This window comes from Triticum dicoccoides, chromosome 6B, assembly GCF_002162155.2.
Source record: "Triticum dicoccoides isolate Atlit2015 ecotype Zavitan chromosome 6B, WEW_v2.0, whole genome shotgun sequence".
In the NCBI taxonomy this organism is placed as follows: Eukaryota; Viridiplantae; Streptophyta; class Magnoliopsida; order Poales; family Poaceae; genus Triticum; species Triticum dicoccoides.
The window spans coordinates 84,796,836-84,807,690 of record NC_041391.1 but is presented as its reverse complement, the minus strand read 5'-3'; positions in this window follow the sequence as shown (position 1 = coordinate 84,807,690).

Sequence of the window (10,855 nt, the reverse complement as noted above, 5' to 3'; positions counted from 1 at the left end):
CTTCCACCTCCTTCTTCTCCTCCTCCTTCTTCTTCTCCTTCTTCTTCCTCTTCTCATTCTTCCTCCTCCTCCTCTTCTTCTTCTTCTTCCTCTTCTTCTTCTTCTTCTCCTCCTCCTCCTTCTTCTTCTCCTCCTTCCTTTTGCCATAACAGAAGAAGTCCGGAGTTGTAATAAGTTATTAAAAATAAAAAAGAAGAAGTCCGGAGTTGTAATAAGTTATTAAAAATAAAAAAGAGGTGCAATGCTCGTTAATTTGCTTCAACCCTTTTGGGATAGTGTAAACTGCACTGCGCGTAGCTCCGTGCAATCTACCGTATTCCCAAAGGATTGAAGCTAAGCAACGTGAGCACTAAGCCTCTTCTTCATTGTCTCTGCACTCAGGGCTTATAAACCGCTCTTACTCCCTCTCTCTTGGCGAGGTGGGACTAAACATAGCTTGCCATAACCTCATTAGTACCGGTTCGTGGTACTAACCGGCACTATATGGTGATGGTGGGACCATACCCTGACCGCAGGCTGACACATACCCTTTAGTACCGGTTCGTGGCATGAACCGGTACTAAAGGTTAGCCACGAACCGGCGCTATTGATCGCCGCCACGAACCGGTGCTATTGTACACATTAGTGTCGGCTCTAATACAAACCGGCACTATTGGGCTTCACGTATGAACCTTTTTCTACTAGTGTTATTTCATGGTATACGAAGGAGCACGGGTCCGAGCACACTTTCGACCGTCAGATCTATATGTGGAGCACATAAGGCTAGCGGTGGCACTTTTACAAAAAGAATGCCACAACTCCGCTATTGGCTTTTGCACAAAACCCCTTTGTCTCTCCCATGCAACCCCATCCCTCCCCGGCCACCTCCAGCCAGCCATGGATCCTTATCTAGCATGGATATAGAATATTGCCAGCAAATAGTTGCATCTAGAATGATCATGCATCATGTTTAAATTCAAGAAATTGGAATTGAGGGAATTTTTCAAAGCCTCAAATTAAATAAAAGGGAAAAGCACCCTAAAAATGCATTTAATGATTCCATAAATTCTTTCGTTGATGTTTGTTAATTTAGGCAAGGATTTTGATCCAATCCAAAAATAGTGAACAATTTCAAGGAATTAATTGTCTTTGAATAGAAATAAATACTCTATTTGAGTTTAGATTTATATTCATAATAATTAGAATATAAATTCAAAATGCCTTGAAATAATTTATGTGCTTTTGGCTAGGTCCATTGTGGCAACATATATATATTTCAGAGAAGTTTGGCACTGGTTTTGAAACTTGTTTGATTTTAAATCAGTGGCAAGGATTCAAATAAAAAGCCAAAAAGCAAAAAACAGGAGCGAAAGGGAAAAGGAAAGAAGAAACCTGACTTATCTGGCCCAGCAACCGGTCGAGTCCACCAGAGCGCAGGCCCTGCTGCTAGGAGGACGACAAGGTGACTGCCTCCATCTCCTCGTCTGGCCCTGCTGCTACAGTACTATTGCAACATTGGGATGTTTTTAAATTACATTTTTCGTCCTCATATGATCACAAAAGCAATGCTAGTTAGTTGTACTTGTACAAACAAATGCTCTCCAGATTCACATCCTCCTAGTTACATATGTACACAGCTTGCTAGGCAGGTTTAAGTGCCTAAGGAATCTAAGTACTCCAGTCACATACGTTCCTTCCTCCCATGTGCTTCGTCGATAGTCTAAGCCGAGTAGGTCAACTTGCTTTCATGGAGGTCCCGAGATATACTCATGAGCAACTAGCCAGCTGTTGTCGGTCCGATCCGTCGATGCGGCCATGTACTCCCTCCGTTCCCAAATACTTGTCTTTCTAGGCATTTCAAATGGACTCAACATACGGATGTATGTAGACATATTTTCAAGTGTAGATTCACTCATTTTGCGTCGTATGTAGTCACTTGTTGAAATCTCTAGAAAGACAAGTATTTAGGAACGGAGGGAGTATCACGTTAGCCCAACGTGCTAGCACGCACCACGCAGATTCCTCGGATCGATCTGCAGAGTGGAAATTAAATTCATCAAGACCGATCCAAGTCTAGTTAACTGAAGACCTCGACCGATCCAAGTCTTTGAGAAACACATCCTAGCTGGACACGTACTATACATATAGGGACATTAATTATGAGGTTGATTATCAGGTAATAATAGACACTTGCCTCTAGAGCAAAAACTAGGTAGTAAATCATATGTATTGAGTGTTGAGTATATCTTGACGACGTGCTTGATTCATCTGCACAATCGTGTCGTAAAAGTGAGATTTCAGTTAGTAGTTGTTCTCAGAGGTATCTATGTTCTCAGAGGTATCTGTGCACAAGTTGTGCGGCTTAAATCCGTGTCGTAAAAATGTCGCACGTCTAACTCTTGTATGCACAGCAAAATCGAATGCCAGATCTACCTCTCCGATAAAACTTGGGATCCATGGGTCGACTGGGAATCTGATTGATTTTTAATTGTCCGATCGCACCGATTACATAAAACTGTTGTGACAAACTAACAATCAACTCCTCCTCCACAACTTGAGGTTAAGTAGTAGTTAATTCTGACAGGATGCAAGATGCCTCCTTGACAGGTTAAGTAGTAGTGGACCTAAAGATGTGCCGAATTTCTAAACCTCCCCTTGTGAGTGGACATCTTCGCATATCAACATGGAGGGCTCGCTTATTCATTCACCCCATTATTCCATATAAAATTATGCCATAAATCTAACTCAAATTTGTCAACTGTTGGGAGTCCACACACAATAAGTGGGTAGATTCATTAAGCTCACCAAGATAAAAACTAAATGACTTGGTGGGTATGTATGATTATTTAATTATTTACGTGTTCGCTGAAATTGTGCTGATGACATTTTGGGAACCAGAAAATACACGAAACATGATGGAAGAGGGAGAAGAGATGGGATTCAACACACATGCATTAGCTCTGCAGGCTCGAGGCTATATACAGTTTACAGAGGATCATGTGCCACTACTATGCGATCGTGGGGGCTAACAACCTGCCCACTACTCTCACGCACGCACTGACCAGAGGTCGTGCCGTATCCACAGCCGTACGCAGGTACACTACGTATACTCTAACACCCCCCCGCAGTCTGGGCGTCGGCCGGAGCGACGCAAAGACTGTCCCGGAACTGAAGAAAAACGTCCGTGGACAAGCCTTTGGTCATAACATCGGCGAGCTGCTGCTTGGTGGGGATGTGAAGAACTCTGAACTCGCCTAGTGCCACGCGCTCTCGTACAAAATGGATGTCAAGCTCCACATGCTTTGTGCGCCGGTGGTGCACTGGATTCGCGGAGAGGTAGCAGGCCGAGACGTTGTCGCAGAAGACAACAGTCGCGGAGCGGACGGGGAGGAGCAGCTCGCCAAGGAGCTGACGGAGCCACACGCACTCGGCGACAGCATTGGCGACGCCACGGTACTCAGCTTCGGCGCTGGAGCGCGACACTGTGGCCTGGCGCTTGGACGACCAGGAGACGAGGGCGTCGCCGAGGTAGACGCAGAAGCCAGATGTCGAGCGGCGCGTGTCCGGGCAGCCCGCCCAGTCGGCGTCGGTGTAGGCGCGGAGATCCAGTGTAGGCGAGGCGCGTAGATGGAGACCGTGGGCGGGCGCGCCGCGCACGTAGCGCAGCACATGCTTGACGAGAGCCTGGTGGCAATCCCGCGGATCATGCATGTGCAAACAAACCTGTTGGACGGCATACGCGAGCTCGGGCCGTGTGATGGTGAGGTATTGTAAGGCCCCGGCGATGCTGCGGTACGCCGACGGGTCAGGCACGCGCGCGCCGCCAGCCTGAGGAAGTTTGCCCTTGGTGTCGATGGGCTTGGGCGACGGCTTGCAGGCATCCATGCCTGCGCGTTCGATGATCTCCTCGGCGTACTTCTGTTGACAAAGGAAGAAGCCCGCCTGCGTGCGCGTGACCTGGATGCCGAGGAAGTAGCGCAGCGCACCAAGGTCCTTCATGGCGAACTGACCAGTGAGCCGGTGCACAATTCGACGAAGGAGAGCCGGAGTCGAGGCAGTGAGGACGATGTCGTCGACGTAGAGGAGGAGGAACGCCGTGTCCGCCCCGCTGGTGTAGATGAACAGGGAGGAGTCGGAGCGTGTCGCCGCGAAGCCGATCGTCTTGAGGAAGCCGGCAAACGTCTGGAACCAGGCATGGGGAGCTTGTTTAAGCCCGTAGAGCGACTTGTTTAGACGACAGACATGGTGCGGCCGAGTCTCGTCGACGAAGCCGGCAGGCTGAAGGCAGTACACCTCCTCGGCGAGCGTCCCGTGGAGGAACGCATTCTTGACGTCCAGCTGGTGAACGGGCCACCCGCGCGAAGCAGCGACGGTAAGGACGGTGCGGATGGTGGCCGGCTTGACCACCGGCGAGAAGGTCTCGCCGTAGTCCACGCCCGCGCGCTGACGGAAGCCGCGGACGACCCACCGCGCCTTGTAGCGTTCCAGAGAGCCATCAGCGCGGAATTTGTGCCTGAAGATCCATTTGCCTGTGATCAAGTTGGCGCCAGGTGGTCGTGGAACCAGCTCCCAAGTACGGTTGGCGACGAGTGCGGCGTGCTCTTCGCGCATGGCCGCGAGCCAGTGCGGATCGCGTACGGCGACTCGCACAGAGCTGGGCACAGGAGAGAGCGAAGTGGAAGGCAGGGCAGTCGCGGCGTCGTAGTACTTGGGATTAGGCTTGAAGATGCCAGCCTGAGCCCGGGTGAGTACACGGTGCGACGGGCCGGCCGGAGTGGGCGGAGCAGGGGAGACGCTGGAGTCAGCAGAGGGCATGCTCGACGATGAGGAGCAGGAGCCGTCCGTGCAGGATCCAGCGGCTGTGCTTGAAGTGGCCGAGCGCGCGCTCGAGCGAGTGGCGTGGGAGCCGCCCGCGCGCGATCCAGCGGCTGTGTTTGAATCAGCGGATGGCGCGCGGGGGGACGGGAAGGCGATGCCGTCCAGTGCTGATCCGACGGCCCACGGCGTGCGTGGCCGATCTGCAGGCGAAGGGGGAACCTGACGGGTGATCTGAAGCAGGGGCGACGCGCTAGGGGGCGAAGGTGCTGGCGAAGCAGGAGCATGAGTACTGGGAGCGTAGGGGAAGGTATCTTCATGGAAGTAGACATGGCGTGAGGTGAGGACGCGTTTGGATGCGAGGTCGAGGCAGCGGTAACCGCGGTGATCGGAGGGATAACCGAGGAAAACGCAGGCGGATGAGCGAGCGTCAAGCTTGTGGCGCAAAGTAGCAGCAGTGCTTGGGTAGCATAGACAGCCAAAAACCCGAAGCGAAGTGTAATCGGGTGCGACACCGAGCAGCAGCTCATGCGGAGTGCGCGGCGAGGTGCGATGACAGGGGCGTCTGTTGAGCAGGTAGGTAGCAGTGTTCAGGGCTTCGGCCCAAAAGCGCGGCGGCAGCGAGGCATGGAAGAGCAGAGCACGCACGCTGTCGTTGAGGGTACGAAGAGTGCGCTCCGCTTTGCCGTTCTGCTGGCTGGTGTAAGGGAAGGATAGCCGTAGCACGGTGCCGTGCGAAGCGAGGAGTGCACGGGAGGCGTGACTGTCGAACTCTCGGCCGTTGTCAGTTTGGACAGAGAACACTGGTAACTGAAACTGAGTGCGCGCATAGGCATAGAAATCACGCAAAATGGGCAGCACGTCAGATTTGTTCTTGAGAGGGAAAGTCCAGACATAGTGGGTGTAATCATCAAGAACGACTAGGTAGAATTGGTAGCCAGAAATACTAGAAACAGGAGATGTCCATACATCCAAGTGCAGTAGCTGAAATGGAAAATATGTACAGCTAAGAGAATCAGAAAAGGGCAAGCGCACATGTTTGCCAACACGACAGGCGTGACAAGAGTGTGGCGCTGATTTTGTGAAACTAAATGGAGACTGACTAGCTACACGCTGAAGTTGTGCAGATCCTGGATGCCCAAGGCGCTGGTGCAGGCGATCGATGGTGACTGCGCCGGCGAAAGGAAGCACAGTGGACCGGGCCGCCGACACAGAGTAGAGATCGCCATCAGAATCACAGCGGAGAATCACCACCTGAGTTCGCAGGTCCTTGACAGAGAAACCAAGCAAGTCAAATTCCACTGAAACTGGATTGTCACGGCAAATCTGACGGACAGAAAGGAGGTTTTTGATGAGGGAAGGCGAGACAAGAACATTGCGTAGCTGTACGGGGGAGGTGCTAGTAATGAGAGAACCAGAACCAGTGTGTGTAACGGGAAGGTGCTCACCACTGCCAACGATAATGTGAGAGGAGGAGGAGGAGGGGAGCAGGGATTGGAGAGTACCAGGCGAGTTGGTCATGTGTGCAGCGGCGCCGGAGTCCATGTACCACTCAGAGGAGCTGCCGGAGGACGACGGGCCGGCTGTGGCGCTGTGGAGTGCAGCCTGGAGCGAGGTCATGTCTAGCGCCTGGTGCTGGTGCTGCGGGGGCACGCCGGAGGGCACGGTGGTGTAGTTGGGCACGGGCCCGTAGACGGGCGGTGCGTAGCCGCCGAAGCCGTACGCGCCAGGAGGCGGGGGCGCAGGAGCGGCGTACATGGCCTGCTGTGGTGGAGTGCCAGGGCGGGGTCCAAGGACGCCAGAACCCGGAGCGCGCCAGGGCATGGGCCAGGCTTGGACCAGGCCGGTCCAAGAATTGGCGCCGGGCACGAGGGCGGGCAAGCCGGGGACGCGTGGGGGCGTCTGCTGAGGGAGACCACCGGAGCCAGAGCCGCCGCTGTTGCCAGAGCCGCGCCCGCGGCGACGCCCGCGACCACCGCGCCCGGGAGCGGCGGGGGGAGCGGCGACAGGCGGAGCGGCCGGAGGTGAAGTGCCGCGCCCGGCGACGAGCGCGTGCGCGCCCTGGAGGCGCGCCGTCTGCTCGGCACGGTGCTCCTCAAGGAGGAGGAAGGAGCGCGTCTGAAGGAGCGTGGGGAGGGGGTTGCGCGAGGTGATGTGTGGGATGGCGCCATGGTACTGGCGCGCGAGCCCACGCAGAAGATGGAAGACTTGGCGCGTCTCCGTCACCGGCTGGCCGAGGTCGCGCAGCTGGTCCGTGTACGTCTTCAGCTTGGTACAATATTGCATGATCGTGAGATCGCCCTGCACCACGGCGTGGTATTCGGCGTCGATGTAGACCGCCCGAGCGAGCTGGTTGTCGTGAAAGACGCCGTCGATCGACGTCCATACGGAGAGCGCCGTGTCCTCCTCTTGCATGACGGCGTCCAGGAGATCGGGCGCAACAGTGGTGTTGAGCCAGTGGACGACGGCATGATCAGCCATCGCCCACTCGGGATCGTCGAAGCGCGGCACTGCAGCAGCGTCAAGATGAGCGCGCAGCCCGAACATGCCGATCGCCGTGTCAAAATGACGGCGCCACTGTGCGTAGTTGCCGGCGAGGAGATCAAGAGTGACGGGGACGTGACGACGTATGTCGATGGTCTGGAGCACCGAAGAGGGGAGCGGGGATGCAGGCGCCGGCGCGAGGGCTGCAGGCGGGGCAGCTGGTGGCGCGGCGGGAAGGAGCGCTGGAGGCGGAGCAGGGGCGACGGGAGCGCCGGAGTCGCTAGCAGCAGGGGAGGGAGGAGGGCTGTGGTTGTCACCCATGGCGGCGGAAGCGGGATCGACGACCGGAGCAAAGGGATTTGCCTGGTCGGCGGTATCTGATACCATGATGGAAGAGGGAGAAGAGATGGGATTCAACACACATGCATTAGCTCTGCAGGCTCGAGGCTATGTACAGTTTACAGAGGATCATGTGCCACTACCATGCGATCGTGGGGGCTAACAACCTGCCCACTACTCTCACGCACGCACTGACCAGAGGTCGTGCCGTATCCACAGCCGTACGCAGGTACACTACGTATACTCTAACAAAACACACTAAATTGGGGTTTGAATATGTTTCTTTTTCAAGGGAATGGATTCAAAATGAGTAAAATATACTGAGTCAATCAACGGGAAACAAAGAAAATACCTTTATTAACTATGTATCTTTACTATCTTGTACATTATACCGATTCAATCATGCAGTTACACAGAGCTATGTTGCCCGCAAAAAAAAAAAAGTTACACAGAGCTATGCTGGACAGACTGGAGAGAAGACTTGAATGGAGGTTGTACGCGTCTCGTTAATAATGGCTAGCATCAGGTACTTAGATATCTCACATGCTAACTTCATGGACACTCTTGATGTACGAAGTAGTTGAAGAATCTAATCCTAGGGTATCATATTAACTTTACTGATTATCCTGACATGTCAGACAACTTGTCCATATACAGGATTCCTCGGATCGGAGATTAGAATATGAACCTACAAGCTGCGCAGTGTGTACTTGGACTAACTGAATTTTGTTTTCCGTAAATGCGTGAACTTTGCTTTATCCAATTTTATGAGAAAAATTCAAATTTTATGCACTTTTTCCATAATCGATGAACTTGTTTTGTTCCGATGAACTTCTTCTGGAATTTCGATGAACTTTTTTCAAATTCGATGAAATTATTTCATTTTTTTTCAACAGTGGGAACTATTTTTCAAATTGATGAAACTTTTTTTCAGTTGTCTGAACTTTTAAAAGAAATTGGTGAACTAGTTTTCAAAATCGATGAACTCATTTTTTTAAATCAATGATCTTTTTCAACTAATTTTAAGATTTACAATAATGTTTCACTAAAAGGAAGGTTAATTAGTGGTTTTTGCGTTACTTTACGCAAAATACGTCCAATGGTGCGATTGAAACCCAGCTCTCCCACTTTTCCCCTTTTTTTTTTTCCTTTTTGAGCAGGTGCTGGGCCGGCCTGCTACGCATAGTTGCTAGACGTGCAATGGAAGTATCTGTAAAAAAAAGGCGGAAGACCAAAATGTCTGATTGGCCGTAAAATACAATCGAGCTTTGATCCAGTTGAAAATTTTGTTCACGTCGCTCCAGGCTGTGCGGTTGCACCATGTGATATCACGCACGGCCGATTTTAATGGCGTCAACACTGACGAGTCGTGCCCCATGCAGGCAAGCATGCATGTACACAGCTTTCTATGTAGCTTTGTTAACATGTGCCGAAGTAATCTACTGGGATCACATACGTACCTTCCTCCCAAGTGCTTCGTCAGTTGTCCAAGGCGAGAAGGTCAACTTGGTTTCATGGAGGTCCCGAGAGAGAGAGAGTCATGAACAACTAGCTAGCTGTTGTCAGTCCGATCCATCGATGCGGCCATGGATCACGTTAGCCGAACGTGCTAGCATGCAGATTCCTCGGATCGGTCTGCAGAGTGGGAACTAATTTCATCTAGACTGACCTAGACTGATCCTAGTCTTCACAGACACGGCCCAGCTGGAGACGAAGCATCAGATTTTGGGTAGCTACTTAACTGAAGACCTCGATTGATCCAAGTCTTTGAGAAACAAAGCTACTAGACACGTACTATATTTATAGGGACATTGTGAGATTAATCAAACTCTGATGATCATCAGGTAATAAATAAGAGAATGGTAATAAACTCCAGAGCAAAAACTAAGTGAATCATATTGAACAAGCATGCATTTTCTAAAACATAGCAATGGGAACATCATCTTCGAGTCTCATGAAGATGGCATTGTCAGTACAGACCGATAATCTTATTCTTATTAGGAATCCCGTCGACCGTGCTACGTCTGAAACAATGTTAGTGGAAATTTGTGCGTGCTGACTTTGTGCGTGCTTAGTGGAAACTTGATTTGTGTTGACATGTCAGCGACGTAGTAGATTAAGGAGGCATCTTGGTTCATGTCAGAATTAACTACTACTTATCCTCAAGTTGTGGAGGAGTGGATTTTTAGTTTGTCACAACAGTTTTATATAATTGATACGATCGGACTATTAGAAATCAATCAGTTTCTCGGTCGACCCATGGATCCAAAGTTTTATCAGAGAGATTTTGCTGTGCATACAACAGTTAGACGTGCGACATTTTTACGGTGTGGATTCAGAGTGCTGAAGTGCGGATTCAGAGTACAACAGTTAGACTGACAGATGAATCGTACACAGCTTGCTAGGCAGGTTCGTCAACAAGTGCCTACGGAATCTACGTACTCCAGTAACATAAGGTCAACTTCCTGTCATGAGCAACTAGCTAGCTGTTGTGGATCCGATCCATCGATGATGCCATGGACGATGGATCACGTTAGCCCAACGTGCTAGCGCGCACCGCACAGATTCCTCGGATCGGTCTGCAGAGGGGCAATTAATTTCATCAAGACCAACCTCGATTGATCCAAGTCTTGACCGACATGTGTTGCATCTTATTATCTGTCTACATGGTATCAACCTAATAACGTGTTTGGCAATATTTGGGAAGGAGAATGGGAGTTTAGAGTAGGAAGTTGTATTGAGATTAAACATGGGATGAGTCATTTTATTTCCATTCATGCATGACAGGAATTATGTGTGAGAATTGAGGACAAATTGTATTCCCTTACTTGTACCACTAGAATCTGGGAAGTTGTCATCTGCCCCCTCTTTGCCGTCTACTAGCTAATGACAAAGAGACTCTTTGCCGTCTACTTTGGAAAAGCGGAAGACAAAGAAAGAGGTGATGGCAAATATATTCTTGCCATCTGCCCCCTCTTCGCTGTCTGCCAGCTGACGGCAACGAGGTAAAAGTCAGACGGTAAAGAGCCTGGAGGGCCCCACGGTGCACGGCGTGGCTAGGTCAACTTCTTTGCCGTCTGCTAGCAGAAGGCAAAGAAGTAGCGTGGGCCAGCCATAACGGTCCCTCTCTTTGCCGTCTGCTAGCAGACGGCAAAGAGAGTGACTTAACGAGGCGTCCCGTCTGTCTTTCTCACTCTCCCCTCACACCTATTCTCACCCCGTGCCCGCCCCCTAGCCC